This window comes from Cephus cinctus, unplaced genomic scaffold (assembly GCF_000341935.2).
Source record: "Cephus cinctus unplaced genomic scaffold, Ccin1 Ccin1_scaffold2910, whole genome shotgun sequence".
Lineage (NCBI taxonomy): Eukaryota > Metazoa > Arthropoda > Insecta > Hymenoptera > Cephidae > Cephus > Cephus cinctus.
Genome location: NW_014334414.1, coordinates 24,414 through 30,413, shown reverse-complemented (window position 1 = coordinate 30,413; position 6,000 = coordinate 24,414). Strand labels below are relative to the sequence as shown.

Here is a 6,000-nt window from a genome sequence, read left to right as displayed (position 1 = left end):
TATCACGATTCTCTCTCTCTCTCTCTCTCTCTCTCTCTCTCTCTCTCTCTCTCTCTCTCGCGCTGTCGCTCCCCACCACCGTTCCCATCGCATCTATTTCTGCTAAACTTTTTCTTTCGATCCCCCAACGTATGTATATCACTCTCGATATTGTTGTCATGTTGGCTCAGTTGTTATCATACATCGTATGCTCCCGTCTCTCAATACTTCTTCCTCTCGATCCGCGTGTACACAAAAGTTGATATTATTTAAACAACTTTATCTTATCGCGGTTTACATAGCGCGACAAAGATCCCGCGAGAGCCGTTATCGTGGCGGATAACTAGCGATGAACTTGTTATCAAAATTAATTTATCGTCTCTTCCTTTTTCGTGACACTTATATATCCCCCTCTCAGTCCCTCTCTTAGGAGTACCACGAATGCTTTACTTTGCGCGTTATATCGGATACGATTTCTCCGTGCTATTCAGGAAGCACAGAAGAGAGACGGAGTCACGCGTAAACTGACTGAAGGGGAATGCAATGCACTCGTAATCGGAAATCGTCGTTATCAGCGCTGACTCAACACAACGCTTTCTGATTATTATTCTCGTTAAATTCCTGCCGGATCGTTACTCTGGGTTTTGCAATCGCGTTCACGCGTATTAAATTTTTTTATCTTCTCTTTTTTTTTTTTTTTTTTTCAATGATAAACTGTACCACGCTTAACTACGAGTCCAATGCATCGCACGTGACCACGTACGTACGACGCTTACTTATTTACGTACGGGATACATTGTTATTTACAACCAGTCAAGGACGCGTTTGATTCCCTCGTAAATATAAATGCGAAGCGAAGACTGGCTCTGTACCGTTCCGATAATCGCTTGGCAATAACGTCCTTGCGCAATTGACACGAGGCTAAAGTGTTCAGCGGTGAAAAATTCCCTCCAATGTTGCTGCTTTGATACTCGACGAGACGCATAGATATATAGCGGTGGAACGAAGAAGACGAACGACCGTCATACGTTTAGCAACGTAATACGGGTTTGCAGCTAGCATAATAGAGAGAGAGGGTCTTGCGCTTGGTTAAATCGTAGGAATTCACCGAGGGTTGCCGTTCCGTTCTAACGTTGGCTTGATTGTTTTGGCTACGAGCCCATCTGGCTCTCTAGACAACGGGGGCGGTGTGATATCGCATTTAGATCAGGGAGTCGGGACTGCCGCTGCTTCGAACCGTTTCAGCATTTTATTATTTGACACTTTTATTGGAGCCGCGAGGAGGAAATATTTTTCATTTAATTTTCACGTTACGTTTCTTGGATAGAATATTTCTGCGTCCAATGATACGGGGTATGAATTTGGTGTCACGTGGCGTAGGTGTTACTGAAATATATATATATATATATATATATATATATATATATATATATATATATATATATATATAATGGATCTGTAACAAATGTTCCGTACATTCACCGAGCCTGTGACCTTCCTCTCGGCTTCTAACAACCATTGTCTGGTATTTCCGGCATTGTTCTCTCTTACGCAACCATCCTTTACAGTCCTTCCCATTTGGTAGCATCTGCATTCAGTGGTTTTGTAGGCGCACTTTCTTTGACGCGCGGTACCGAATTTTATCTAACGAAAGTGATTGAAATTTTTCAGCGACATAAACCCCGAGCCGTGTATAAACGTAAGCGGGACTTTAAGCATCTCCTTGGGTATCCACTTTGTATACGCCTTCTGGACGTCGTTTTCCCTTTGACGGGTTGGACGGCAGCCAAGTGCGTGTTTACGGGCACTCGGGGAATCGTACTCGAGAAGACTCGATGCGAGACGATAAATAATTATGTTAAAGCAATATTATTATTTCGTCTGTCGTCCCCTTCGATTGGTTACACGATGCCATCGTAAAGCTCCGCGTTTTCGAATTTTGCTACTTGTCTATTGATTGCTTTATTCTTTGATTTTTTTTCGACCTCTTCCCTTTCTTCCTTTCTCCTTCACTTTCGAAACTAGGCGACTGTCTCAAAGCGTCCCTCGGCAGAAGCTTCACGAGCTTCGCTTCCCGGAAGCCCCGTGCACGTTTCTCGCGTGTCTCTTTCGTAACGCGACGGACTCGAGACGTGGATTTTGGTCTATTTTTATGTACTCCTCTGCTTAGGACTGTTTAACGCCCGTCACGAAACTTACAAGATTCGATATTTTCATCCTGCGGGCAAAGTGCGAACCCTTTGATTTTTTTCAGGTAGAAAATTCACTTTTCGAGTCTTGCGAGAGTAAGCGGGAAAAACAGTGACTGGGTGCCAGGACGACAGAGACAGGGAAAAACGTGCTTGGAATCAATGGAGCAAACGGGGGGCTGTGTATATGTGTCTTTAAGACGACGAACGATCGACTATTATTTTCATTGATATTTTAAATTATTCCTGAAGCCTTCTCACTTCAATATTATCCATCCTCATCGATCAGCGTTATCTCCTCGGTAGCCATATCTCCTTGCCGTAGTCATTCAGGTTTATTCGATCTTTTATATACCATTTCTCATTCCCCTACAACTTATCGATTGCATCCCTTACGGTTGAATACCCCTGCGCTTGAGGGTTGTCCGAGTTATTGTTCCCTATGTCCCCAGGCAATTCACTTGCCCACCTAACCTCCATTTTCCTCGAGGAGAGAGTAATGGTGCTATGTGTATAATACATAGGGGTGGTAAAAGTCTTAGGGTTCCATTTGAGACCGAGAGACGAGCGAACCTTTTTTTTTTCTTCTTTACAGTTTGACGTTTAATTCCCTATGAGGGATCGCCCGGGTTTTTCACTTCCCACGCACGTGTAGAAAGATTGGCGCGCCATTCAAAACAATGAAATTGAACGTTCGATTTTCGTTCTTCTCGCTTTATATATAGAATCTTGAGAATATATAGAATATTGAGAGACATTTTCGCGAAGCGCGAGTCGAACAATATCCGCAGGCCTCCGCGCCCGAAACGATCGTTACGGACCAGTTTGTGAATTCTAATTTAATCCCTGGCTCCACTTCGCACGCCACTCGTGACGCTCGCACGTTTCCTCTACGTTTCTTTTTCTTTCTCTAGCACTTAAAGTGATTTCTGGGATAGTTTCCTTTTTGTTTTCTTTCATTCTATTCTAGTTCCCGAGCCACCCGGCGGCGGCGCTGTCGTCGACCGCTGCCCCGTGGTTGTTGCCGGCGACGACAGCGCCACGCGCGCGCAAACCCCGCGTCATATTATATCTAGTTTATTCAGCAACCGCATGTAATCCAGTTTGTGAAATTACGTCACGTATAGAAATCACGGTAATACCCCGAGCGCAGAAAGCGTAGGGTAATCGCACGTATTCACTAATTATCTTGGTAAAAACTACTTTTCCTTTCGACGATAATATATTACGTATGCAAACTTATGGCTCGATGAAAAAACACACCACGTTCTCATCGTCAAGCGATCGAGGATCTTTTATGATTCATACCAGTATTATCGTTATACCCGTTGTCCTTGGCGAAGCTTATTTAATATGCACGTGTCTCCTTTGCCTCTCACCACGTGCATCCTAACCTCGAATACGGTTGTCTGGATACGCGTACAAGATATAACAGCCACCGTCGTACTTTCCTTTGTCTTATCTGGTTTTCGTCTGCTGAGCATTGATAACACGCGAACACGCCACGAAGCGTTATCGGTCGACGCGACTCGTGCTTTGTGAGTAGCTTAGGCTCGTATCGCACGGTTACTTTAAACGTCAGGGAGATATCATCTTTAATGAAAATATTTATTTATTACGGATCAACGAATTACGGCCAATCAATGCAAAACGTTTGCTCGCAACAAAACACGCTCTTATCTCGTTCGAGCCGTATTAAGCAGTCCCCGACAATTACGTGACGACTTGGCTGTTTTCAGACTGCACAGTCACAGGCGATTTCTATGTAACGTCCTTCGACTCTTCTCTCGAATAAATTCTACGTGACAATTATTGTCGCAAAGTTCCCAAACCTGCAACACCGGTCGTTCCCGGGACGAACGCGAATCGATTTGTAAACAGGCCAGACGAGACGATCAATGACTCTCCTTGAACTTCGACATCGTCATCTCTGTTTTTCGTGACTCGTGACGGGACATTAAAATACGTGCGTGAGTCGCGTCCGTTCGTGAGACTAGTTTATCTTTTTTTTTTATTTCTTTATTTTTTGCTCTCCTGTAAATAATCGATAACAGTCCGGAGTCAAAGAAGATGGAAATAAAAAGGATACGAATTGTGGGTCGAGCGGCGCTCGTCAATAATTAAAGTAAGAATGAAAGGCGAACCAGTTTAATTTCGTAATCGTCCTGCAAGATGGCGTCGGGCTTTATTTAACCTCGTGCTTTTCGAAAGATTCGCAGAACAGTTCCACCTTGTTTTTCATTCGGCTGGGAATTATAATGAAATTCCGTGATACGCGAGGAGCGTGTATATATGTATATATAAACACGATAAAAATGAAAACAAGATAAAGAAGACCCGAGCCAAGTCCGTAGAGGCGTAAGACCTTTTTTGGTAATCTCGGATCAGGCTGGGGCTTTCTGGTTTGCCTGGTCCGGGACTGGATCTCTCAAAGGTTGCCTTGGCTCTCGGCACCGGCCTGACGGCTTCTTCCCATGCCGACTCTACGTGCGGCTTTAGCGGTCAACCGGAGGACTCGTTTGATTTTAATGCGAAGACAGACGGGCCCGAGATACCAGATAGAGAAACTAACACGCAAGAGGATTCCAGGTTGGATCATATGATAGGTTCGTAGATATACGCGTGATATATATATATATATATATATATATATGTACACGCGTATTTATACAGTATGTCCACATATATCCCATGGAGTCATTCGGGAAGGAGACAGAAACGAAAGGTGCTTACGATTTCTTTCTCGCTACGAAAATAAATAGAAACGTGTCGAGGAACATACGAGACTGCCAACGTTCTTCCGACGTCTTCTCCACGCGTTCGATGCTTTTTTTTTTTAAATCTTCTTTTCAGATTCTCGGAAATCCCTACAAAGCCGCAATACCGCGCTCCGATCGCTCTCGGTTACTCACTCGCTCTCTCGCACGTGTTATTTTCACGTATGTACTCGCTCTCACTGACTTTGCTATACCAATATATATATATATAACTTTGCCAAGTGCGTTCTGGAAAGCCAACTTCTTGTTTTCCATCATGGAAATACATTACGCATGCATGTATTCGCAAAGCTCTAGGGATTGCGACAATCATTTATCCCGTTTATGTATTACATATGTACACGTATCGTACACGTTACGCCTCGCAGGGACACGCACTCTGTCAACCAGTCCGTATAACGCTATTCCAGTATGACGTTAACCCCCTTGCGCACACGAGACTGTGCGGCTAATAATCGAGCATGAGTGCGATATCCAGAATGATAACCGAGATGTGTATATATATATATAGAGCGTACGAGCAAGAGAGAAAGACTTATGTGTACTCAGTATATTCAGTCCGGTCGGACTGGGAATAGATAAACACGCGCGTTGCACGTAAGAGTATAAATAACTTGCGTAAGCGTTAATGAATGCTTATCTTCCAGAGGCTGTCGAAGGAAAGGAAAAAAAAAAAAGTGTCTCTAAATAACCATCTCCACTACCGATCTCGAGAATTCGCATGATCGTAGTCACTGATAATCATGTGTTACAGGAGGTGATGTTTTCGTCTGGTTTTTCGTATTTTTATTACCTGAGAATCGCCATTATGACGCACACTGTGAAAAGGAACCTTTAGCTGGTAGCTTCCTCCCTGTCCCTTTTCTCCTCGTCCCTTTTTCACTGTACGTCGGGGTATTCAGTGGGCGAATTTCCGAACCGCTGTTGTTGACTCTGGTGAACGGCACTCACGTCAGACGCTTTAGACTTGGGACACACGAGGACTCGCATTTAATACTCTCAGGAAACTTTACGACACCCCGTGAGCCATGACTGGCTGCGAAAACAATGCGATA

General features: G+C 44.0%; 1 protein-coding gene across 3 annotated transcripts in view; it reads left to right on the top strand.

Moving 5' to 3' along the window:
• Nucleotides 1-6,000, top strand: part of LOC107274361 (lysine-specific demethylase 3A) — a 63,283-nt gene that overhangs the window by 37,572 nt on the left and 19,711 nt on the right. The window lies entirely within an intron of this gene.